Genomic DNA, 11,108 nt, shown 5'->3' on the forward strand with positions numbered 1-11,108 from the left:
TTTTGGGGCTAAGCGGCCAGGAACAAATGAGTGGCCTCCTCTTACAGTATCTCTGTAGATGAGTTTGAAGTCAGGGATTATGATGCCACCAGAAGTTCTTTTATTTTACAGCATTCTTTTGCTATCCTGGATTTTTTTGCTTTTCAATATGAAGTTGAGTACCATTCTTTCAAGGTGAATGAAGAATTTTGATGGAATTTTAACGGGCCTTGCATTGAATCTGTTGATTGCTTTTTGGTAAGATTGCCATATTTACTATGTTAATTCTACCTACCTAATAGCATGGGAGATTATTCCACATTCTGGCATCTTCTTCAATGTATTTCTTCAACTATGTTCATGGCAGCATTGTTTGTCATAGCCAGAACCTGGAACATAAATACCCCTTGCCTGAAGAATGGATGGGGAAAATGTGGTACATTTACAAAATGGAGTACTACACGGTAGAAAAGAAAATGATATCTTGAAATTTCCAGGCAAATGGATGGAGCTAGATCATATTGAATGAGGTAACCCAGATCCAGAAAGACAATTATCATAAGTATTCACTCAGAAGTGGTTTTAAAACATAAAGCAAAGGAAACCTGCCTACAAATCACAATCCCAGAGAAACTAGACAACAATGAGGACCCTAAGAGAGATATATATGGGTCTAATATACATGGGAAGTAGAAAAAGGCAAAATCTCCTGAGGAAATTGGGAACATGGGGATCATGGGAGAGGGCTGAAGGGGAGGGTAGAAGAAGGAAGGGAAGCGGAAAAAAATGTATAGTTCAATAAAATCAAGAAAATGTATTATTTTACTTAAAAATGATATTCATCAATCTGATTACAGGGTAAGGTCAGTTCGGGCACCCTCTCCTCTATTGCTTAGGGTCTTAGCTTAGGTTAAATTCTATATTTATTTTTAATGTACTAAGAATATCTAAAGTTTAAGAAGGAACACATTATTCCCCCAAGAGAGTAAAAATCCAGCCACCATTTTATCAATCCAGACAAACTTTATTTTCTGTAGTCACAGTTTTCAAAGTCAGAACTGAATATTCAAGGATGATTGTTTATCTCATGTCCATGGAAACCAGGTAAGCAACTTAGAAATTGGAATGGATATGAAAGTGATGCATTAAAATTGATATAGAATCCTTGAGTCATTCCGGTGTTGTTTATTTCTTAGTTCTTCTTATTTTTTTCAGACAATTTTTTGAATAGAGCATTCTTAGTTAAAATTATACTCTTCCAGCATTCTAATTGTATTGTTCCATTGTGGTACTACAGATAATTTGGTGAGAATTACAGAAGTTTCTCATGAACATTCGTTTGCATGGTGCTTACTATATTGATTTTGAAATTCTTGTAGTTCTTTGTTTTTGTCTTTTGTTCCTGTAGGAGTGAAAACTCCCCTGGCAACCTTAAAGATTCCCAGATCTATCTGTCTTTATCTCTCCTAGGACACAGGGTGTGCTCAGCAAGTATTTTATCAAATATGTTTTCTGTATCTTATATTTACAACTTTCACATATACCACATATACCCCATAAACACATGCTCACAAAAATACACATACAATATTAACTTTTTCTAAAGACATTACTTACTTCTGTTTTGCTTAATAGTATCCATCTGAAGAATACTAATTTGTAAATAGATATAACCTTATTTATGAATAAATAAGGTAAGCAGTACCACCTTCAAAATTATAATAATACCATCGTACATATTGGAAATGCAAAATAGTCTGATACTTCATAACACTAGACAGAATAGGCAGGAAAAGTACTAAATTACATGAATCTGAATTCCTTGACAAGTTAAAGTAATGGTCAAATCCCTGATAGTATTCACATTGCTAACTTCTACATTTTACTTGGGATAACATATTTTCTCAGAACTCCACTGCATTTTTCCATCATTCTCTAATACATCGATTTATTTTAGAAAATAATTCCTCAGGGTTTAAATTTCTCTCAGTTTTTACAGCTACTGCTATTACCAGGTAGTCATATTTTGCAAAATCATTACTTGTCATAACCTTAATCTTTGCTTCTTTGTTACTTTTCTTTTTATTCTTTCTGTTGTTGTTGTCGTCATTTTAAAAGAATATACAGATAAAACTTAAGTAAGCAAAGCTAGTCCCTTATCATTCTACCCCTTGAGATTTTAAATTTAAACCACAAAACCTCATTTACTGGCTTCTGTAGATTGAATACAAAGGTTCTCAATCATTAGTCAAGAACTATATCAGCTAAGCTACATACCCAGCTCAGTTTCCTTGCACCTTGATAGAAATTAAGAAGTATAAATTGGTAAACAATACGTTCATTTACAATTTGTCAATAACAGGAAGTGTAATTTCCCCCCATACTGTGCCTTTGACCATCTAATAATTTGTATAATGTCACAAATGAAAGTTTTAACATGTGTAAAGTCAACCGTGATAAACTAATTGTTCCTTTCCTAAGGGAATGACCTATGCCCCATATTATCTCTGTCACAGAATATGGTTTTGGGTTATGGAAAATTACCACCCTTGTAATCCATTAAACACACTAGTTTTACAGTTCAATCAAGGCAAAATCTGATAGCAAAGCAAATAGCACAAAGGTCATTCCTGGAATATCCCTTGTTCCCTGATTGCTGAAAGCATAGTTATAATTTATTCACTGAAATTTTACAGACAGAAGTTAACTACTAAGCATAAATGGTACCTTTATTCAAGTCATGATTATTTAAAAGAAAAGCAAATAATATGTGATCAGGAAATAACCTATGTCAGTAAAAGGATAACATTTATCAATTGACTATTAAATGAATTTTTAGAGCATCTATTCTGTCAGAGATGTTACAGGTATAGTTTTCATACATAACTATTCTTTATAAAAGACACATGAAAAACTATCTAGGACTTAAATTATAAATGAGAGATCTGAAGTAATTCCTTTCAGAATAATCATTAAGTAGGAAATATTGACAGGTAAAATTCCACAGCTAATTATTTATTTTGCTTGATAACAGCATTTAAAGATTTTGCTTATTCACTTTCTCACATCTTCACATTTAATGAATATATTAAATTAACCTGCAACATTCTTCCATTTATAATGATTGCTTTAAGTTTCAGTTCAAATACAATAGATTTCTCAATGTAGAAACTATAGTGCATTAACTTTACTTAGCATCCCATCTCTCATTCTTATATAAGGTCTTATACAAATATATGTACATACACATATTATTGTGTGTTATGTATGTGTGTGTGTGTGTGTATGTGTACATATCATGGCCACAGATGATAGCATCTTACCTTTGAGATTTATGAGAAATAGGACTATTATAAACTTAATAAAATATTCTGCAGTATTTTTCCCAAGTAGTTTAAATTATTCATTTCATATCTTAGTACTTTCACCCAAATATGATCCTTTATTGTTTTAAAGTAGATGATTTATAAAATGTCATCAGCATAGTGCAAATTAATGATTCTAGCATAGCACATTTGCAATACCTGAGGTAGGTGACAGGCAATTAAAACAGTTGTATTGATTTGTCTAAAATGTTAAATGACATAATAGCCATACAGTAAAGTATTGAATAATTTAAGTAAATCAATGTTTTCTGAATTTTGTAGGAGTGCAAACTGTCTTGGGTGCTAAGGTGAATCAATATAATAAAATAAAAATGAAGCGGTTTATAATGATGAATGTAGAGGTTGATAATAACCAGAGGTAGAATCTCATTTAGCTATTGCAACAAACAACTTCCAGGCATTCAGTGTGCATTATTCCCATCAGAAAACATGGCATTATATAGTCAATTGATTTTATCCCTTAAATAGCTTTTCATTTGTAAGACACCTAACTTCACTCTACGTTAAGCCTGTCCCACAGTGTCATTAGTTATGGTTTGATTTAGAATGATAATACATAATCACCACCATTAGAGCTATTTTTTGCATTTCGTGTGGTTTGTAAATAATGCAATATTTTATTAAGAAACAGATGTCCATTCATTAGGCTGCTATGTGTGCAAGATTTCGAAGTTAGCTTGTTGTACTAACACCGACATTTTATAACCATTTCCTCAGTCAGATTTCTAAAGAAGATGCATCAATTGAACACATTTGTTTCTCACGCCCCCTTGGTGGATCTTGTGTACTTTTCTCCTTCTTGTTTTGTTTACCAAACAGAAGTGTGGCAAAATTAAACACTTGGGGACTGGTTCCTTTAATAATACACTTTGTGGTTTATAGCAATTTTAATGGCTAATGCCATCTATTTAAGCTTTTTATTGAGAATACATAAAAATCTAGATATAAATACAATATTGAACAGTCCTTGATAGACACTACCCATAGCTTAGATTCTATTAAGTAGAAAAACAGTCATCACAAAGCAAACATCCACAGTTACAAAAAAATATTAATAACCACCTGTATCTTATCAGATCACCATGGATTAAAGCTAGAATTCTGCAACAATGCTACCCCCAGAAAGCCTACAAACTCATGGAAACTGAATAGTCAACTACTGAACCATTCCTGGATTAAGGAAGAAATAAAGAAAGAAATTAAACTCTTCCTTGAAGACAATGAAAATAAAGAAACAACATACTCAAACCTATGGGACACTATGAAAGCAGTTCTGAGAGGAAAGTTCATAGCACTAACTGCCCACTTAAAGAAAACAGAGAAAGCACACATTGGAGACTTAACAGCCCACCTGAAAGCTCTAGAAAAAAAAGAAGCAGACTCACCTAGAAGGGGTAGAAGACTGGAAATAATCAAACTGAGGGCTGAAATCAACAAAATAGAGACACAGAAAACAATTGAAAGAATCAATGAATCAAAAAGCTGGTTCCTGGAGAAAATCAACAAGATTGATAAACCCCTATCCAAACTAATCAAACGGCAGAGAGAGAATTTGCAAATTAATAAGATCAGAAATGAAAAGGGAGACATAACCACAGACACAGAGGAAATTCAGAGAATCATTAGATCTTACTACAAAGGCCTGTATGCCACAAAACTGGAAAATGTAAAAGAAATGGACGCTTTTTTAGATAAATACCATTTACCAAAGTTAAACCAGGACCAGGTGAACAACCTAAATAGACCGGTTAGTCGTGAAGAATTAGAAGCTGTTATCAAAAACCTCCCTTCCAAAAAAAGTCCAGGACCAGATGGTTTCAATGCAGAATTCTACCAGAACTTCCAAGAAGACCTAATACCTATTCTCCTTAATGTATTTCACAATATAGAAACAGAAGAGTCATTGCCAAATTCCTTTTATGAAGCTACAGTAACTCTGATACCAAAACCACACAAAGACACAACCAAGAAAGAGAATTACAGGCCAATCTCACTCATGAACATCGACGCAAAAATCCTCAACAAAATTCTGGCAAACCGAATCCAAGAACACATTAGAAAAATTATCCATTATGATCAAGTAGGCTTCATACCAGAGATGCAGGGCTGGTTTAACATACGCAAATCTATCAATGTAATCCATCATATAAATAAACTGAAAGAAAAAAACCATATGATCGTTTCATTAGATGCTGAAAAAGCATTTGACAAAATTCAACATCCCTTTATGATAAAAGTCTTGGAGAGATTAGGGATACAAGGGTCATACCTAAATTTAATTAAAGCTATATACAGCAAGCCGACAGCTAATATCAAATTAAATGGAGAGAAACTTAAAGCCATCCCACTAAAATCAGGAACACGCCAAGGCTGTCCACTCTCTCCATACCTCTTCAATATAGTTCTCGAAGTTTTAGCAATAGCAATAAGACAACATAAGGGGATAAAGGGGATTCAAATTGGAAAGGAAGAAGTTAAACTTGCATTATTTGCAGATGATATGATAGTGTACATGAGCGACCCCAAAAACTCCTCCAAAGAACTCCTACAGCTGATAAACGCCTTTAGTAATGTGGCAGGATACAAGATCAACTCCAAAAAATCAGTTGCCCTCTTATACACAAAGGATCTGGAAGCAGAGAGAGAAATAAGAGAATCATCACCTTTCACGATAGCCACAAACAGCATAAAATATCTTGGGGTAACTCTAACCAAGGAAGTGAAAGATCTATTTGACAAAAACTTTAAGGCATTGAAGAAAGAAATTGAAGAGGATACCAGAAAATGGAAGGATCTCCCTTGCTCTTGGATTGGGAGAATCAACATAGTAAAAATGGCAATTCTACCAAGGGCAATTTATAGATTCAATGCAATCCCCATTAAAATCCCATCAAAATTCTTCACAGATCTTGAAAGGACAATAATCAACTTTATATGGAGAAACAAAAAACCCAGGATAGCCAAAACAATCTTATACAATAAAGGAACTTCTGGAGGCATTACCATCCCTGACTTCAAACTCTATTACAGAGCTACAGTAATGAAAACAGCGTGGTACTGGCATAAAAACAGAGAAGTCGACCAATGGAATCGCATAGAAGACCCGGATTTTATCCCACAAACCTATGAACAACTGATTTTTGATAAAGGAGCTAAAAGTATACAATGGAAGAAAGAAAGCATCTTCAACAAATGGTGCTGGCACAATTGGATGTCAACCTGTAGAAGAATGAAAATAGACCCATATCTATCACCATGCACAAAACTCAAGTCCAAATGGATCAAAGACCTCAATATCAATCTGAACACACTGAACCTGATAGAAGAGAAAATGGGAAGTACCCTACAACATATGGGCACTGGAGATCGCTTCCTATGTATAACCCCAGCAGCACAGACATTAAGGACAACATTGAATAAATGGGACCTCCTGAGACTGAGAAGCTTCTGTAAAGCAAAGGACACTGTCATTAAAACAAAAAGGCAGCCTACTGACTGGGAGAAGATCTTCACCAACCCCGCAACAGACAAAGGTCTGATCTCCAAAATATATAAAGAACTCAAGAAACTAGACTTTAAAAGGATAATTAACCCAATTAAAAAATGGGGCACTGAACTGAACAGAGAATTCTCAACAGAAGAAGTTAAAATGGCCAAAAGATACTTAAGGTCATGCTCAACCTCCTTAGCGATCAGAGAAATGCAAATCAAAACAACTTTGAGATATCATCTTACACCTGTCAGAATGGCTAAAATCAAAAACACCAAGGATAGCCTTTGCTGGAGAGGTTGTGGAGAAAGGGGTACCCTCATCCATTGCTGGTGGGACTGCAAACTTGTGCAACCACTTTGGAAATCAGTGTGGCGGTTTCTCAGAAAAATTGGGATCAACCTACCCCTGGACCCAGCAATACCACTCTTGGGAATATACCCAAGAGATGCCCTATCATATGACAAAAGCATTTGTCCAACTATGTTCATAGCAGCATTATTTGTAATAGCCAGAACCTGGAAGCAACCTAGATGCCCTTCAATGGAAGAATGGATGAAGAAAGTGTGGAATATATACACATTAGAGTACTACTCTGCGGTAAAAAACAATGACTTCTCGAATTTTGCATGCAAATGGATGGAAATAGAAAATACGATCCTTAGTGAGGTAACCCAGACCCAAAAAGAAGAACATGGGATGTACTCACTCATAATTGGTTTCTAGCCATGGATAGGGGCCACTGAGTCTATAATTTGTGATCCTAAAGAAGCTAAACAAGAGGGTAAACCCAAGGGAAAACATATAGATATCCTCCCAGCTATGGGAAATAGTCATGACTGATGGGCAAAAAATTGGAATCTTGGGGGTGGAGTGGGATGGGGATGAGGGGTAATGGGGAGAGAAAAGTGTGAAGGAGAGGATGAGGGGAACTGGGGGAATCGGGGTGAATGGGGATAAAGAAAGGTTGGATAGGGGAGCAGGGAAACTCATACCTTAGGTAAGGGAGCCACCTAAGGGGTGACAAGAGTCTTGAACTTGGAATGGCTACCAGATGCCCAGGGCAATGTCCCCAGTTAGTTCATTGGGGCACCTGAGGATAGGGAACCTGAAATGAACCTATCCTATAATCTTACTGATGAATATCTTGCATATCGCCATAGAACCTTCATCTAGCGATGGATGGAGATAGAGCCAGAGACCCACACTGGAGCACCGGACTGAGCTCCCAAGGTTATAATGAGGAGCAGAAGGAGAGAGAACATGAACAAGGAAGTCAGGACCATGAGGGGTGCACCCAACCACTGAGACAGTGGGGCCGATCTATTGGGAGCTCACCAAGGTCAGCTGGACTGCTACTGAAAAAAACATGGGATAAAACCGGACTCTCGGAATGTGGCGGACAATGAGAGCTGACGAGAGGCCAAGGAGAATGGCACAGGAACTTTCATCTGGCGATGGATCGAGAGAGAGACAGAGACCCAATTTGGATCAACCGTCTGAGCTCTTAAGGTCCAAATGAAGAACAGAAGGAGGGAGAACATGAGCAAGGAAATCAGGACCACGAGGCATGCACCCACCCACAGTGACAGTGGAACTGATCTATTGGGAGCTCTCCAAGGCCAGCTGGACTGGGACTGAATAAGCATGGGTTGAAACTGGACTCTCTGAACATGGCGGACAATGAAGGCTGATGAGAAGCCAAGGACAATGGCACTAGGTTTCGATCCTAATACATGAACTGGCTTTGTGGGAGCTTAGCCTGTTTTGATGCTCACCTTCCTGGGCCTGGATGGAAGTGGGAGGACCTTGGTCTTCCTGTAGGGCAGGGAATTTGGACTGCTCTTCAGTAGCGAGAGGAAGGGGGAATGGACTGGGGGGAGGAGAAGAGGAGTGGGGATAGGGGAGGGGAGAGGGGGGAGGGGGCAATGTGTGGGAGGAGGGGAGGGAAATGGGAAACGGGGAGCAGTTGGAAATTTTAATTAAAAAAGAATAAAAAAAAAATATATAATAAAAAAAAAAAAAAAAAAAAAAAAAAAAAAAAAAAGAAAAACAGTCATCACAGCAGTTCTGAAGCAGCAATGTTTCAGTGTGGTGGCTTGATTTGAAAATGGCAAACTAATCTCAGTATACTGGTTCAGTACTTTACCTATGGTGTTTGACTCTAAGTGACAGCATACTGTCATTAGAACATCACAGGAGAAGAGAGAAGTGTGAAAATGAATCATGAGTGGAAACTGAAGTGGACAATGACTTAGCATGAAAATTGCAGAGAAGAGGAGGTTGAATTATAAATAACTCACCTATTTGGTATTTAATATTGAAATTCAATGGGGGCCATTGAAAATGTCTTCCCTTTCAAAATACGGTTGGAGGAAGTGATTTCATATATCTGATGTCGGAACAAACTGGTCAAATCTATATGAATGCTTACTGCATGCAACCTCTATTAAATGGGAATATTAGTACTCAACTCTAGAAATATTATTTTTCATTGTCAATCTATGTTTTTGGAGTAACTAATTTTTAGATAGGAAACAATTTTTTATGTTTCTTTGTAACTATCCTCATTTTTTAAATAAAACAGACAACAGAAAAACATCTTTCAAGTAGATGCAGCAAAATATTATCAGCACTTGGATAATAAAGAAGGGGGATTCTGTGTCACATTATCATGAGGAATGAAAAGTTTCTATGGGATGTCCAATCATAGTTGTAGATTTGTTTTCCCAAATCCTTGTGTATGCAGGATATATTAATCTTGGATGATCCATATAAGTCACGATAATAGCATGTCTGTAATTGGAATATGAGCATAAAACCAAGAATAGGAGAAACCTACTTAGAAGAAAATTCTATAAATCTATGAGATCAACTCAGAAACAAAATATTTAAAAAGAATAAATCCTATCATATAAAAATGGATTATACACATGGAGTTAAACATAAATAATAAATATTCTTGAATGACATAAGGTTAGAGGATTTCTGCAGAAGTATAAATATGAGTCATATAAAATTGAAACACTTTTGTGAGAAATAAAGTGTGTTTAATATTAGTCTGAAATGCAGAATGAGAACAAAAGAAAATTCCTAAGTATAGAACTGAAAAAAATCTATGTTAAGAAGACACCCAGAAAATAGAAAAAGAAATAATAGGTATAAAAGAAGAGATATACATTTTAGAGGAAGTGAAGAAGTCAGGAGTAACAAAGGTTGAACTCAGGAAAAAGTTAATCTGATCTATAACATACATAGTGGCTAAATATTGAAATAAAAATGTGCTAAATGAGTCTACCAGTATAATTACCACACATGAATGGGAATTACAGAAAAGAGTCAATATCAATATAATTTAAACCTTCAACTCCAACTTCACCCTGGCCTCAAAAAGTCCACATTTTATTGATCAGCTTTATTTGTACAACTTTTATTCCTCTCAAATATATCAAATGGATCACATATATGTGTGAGCACTTATTTATCACCCTTTTATATCTCAGCATGACTTTATCCTTTTGCTATTACTTCCTATAAGGATGTCAAAATATAACTCCCTTTTTAATATAATAAGACACCAAATGAAATAAGCAGCAGCAATAACTTCCTTGGCAGTATTTCTTTCATACAACTAGGAGTAAAAAATATTTTCCCATATTTTCAAAACCTCTTCTCATTCTTTTCAATTCACTCAAAATTGCCTTTTGTACCAGTTACCAACTAAAATACAATTTTCAGATGTAGAGTTAAAGAATGGGAAGAATGCTTTAAGAATCCCATTGCATCCTTCCAAGGCTGCTTGTCTGCTAATTGTAAAATAAATGTGAGAAATAACACAAGGAAAAAAAATTTTGTCACTGGAGAAATGTGCCTCATCCATCATGCATGCCTAGGGCTATAGGGAAGTAAATCATTTGCTTTATGTCAAATATCAAACGAAAGACATTTGAATATTTATTTATCTATTGCATAATGTTCTTTGGAATATTTGGAGGAAAACTGTACTAATCAACCAAATAAATAAGCAATGTGAATTCCTTGTCTAATTAAATGATGTCCACAAAAAACTAGGGATGCAAACATGTGTCTGCATAGCTATATGTGTTGGTCAATAATATTCCATTAATTTCTGTTTATAAAAATGTGTGAAAAGCAGGAAGAAATGTAAATCTTGAAGTACATTCAGGAGCTTGTGCTTGGTCTTGAGTTACTTTGTGCACCAAGTTCAGGAAGCTAGTAACATAAAGCTATCA

This window comes from Chionomys nivalis, chromosome 20, assembly GCF_950005125.1.
Source record: "Chionomys nivalis chromosome 20, mChiNiv1.1, whole genome shotgun sequence".
In the NCBI taxonomy this organism is placed as follows: domain Eukaryota; kingdom Metazoa; phylum Chordata; class Mammalia; order Rodentia; family Cricetidae; genus Chionomys; species Chionomys nivalis.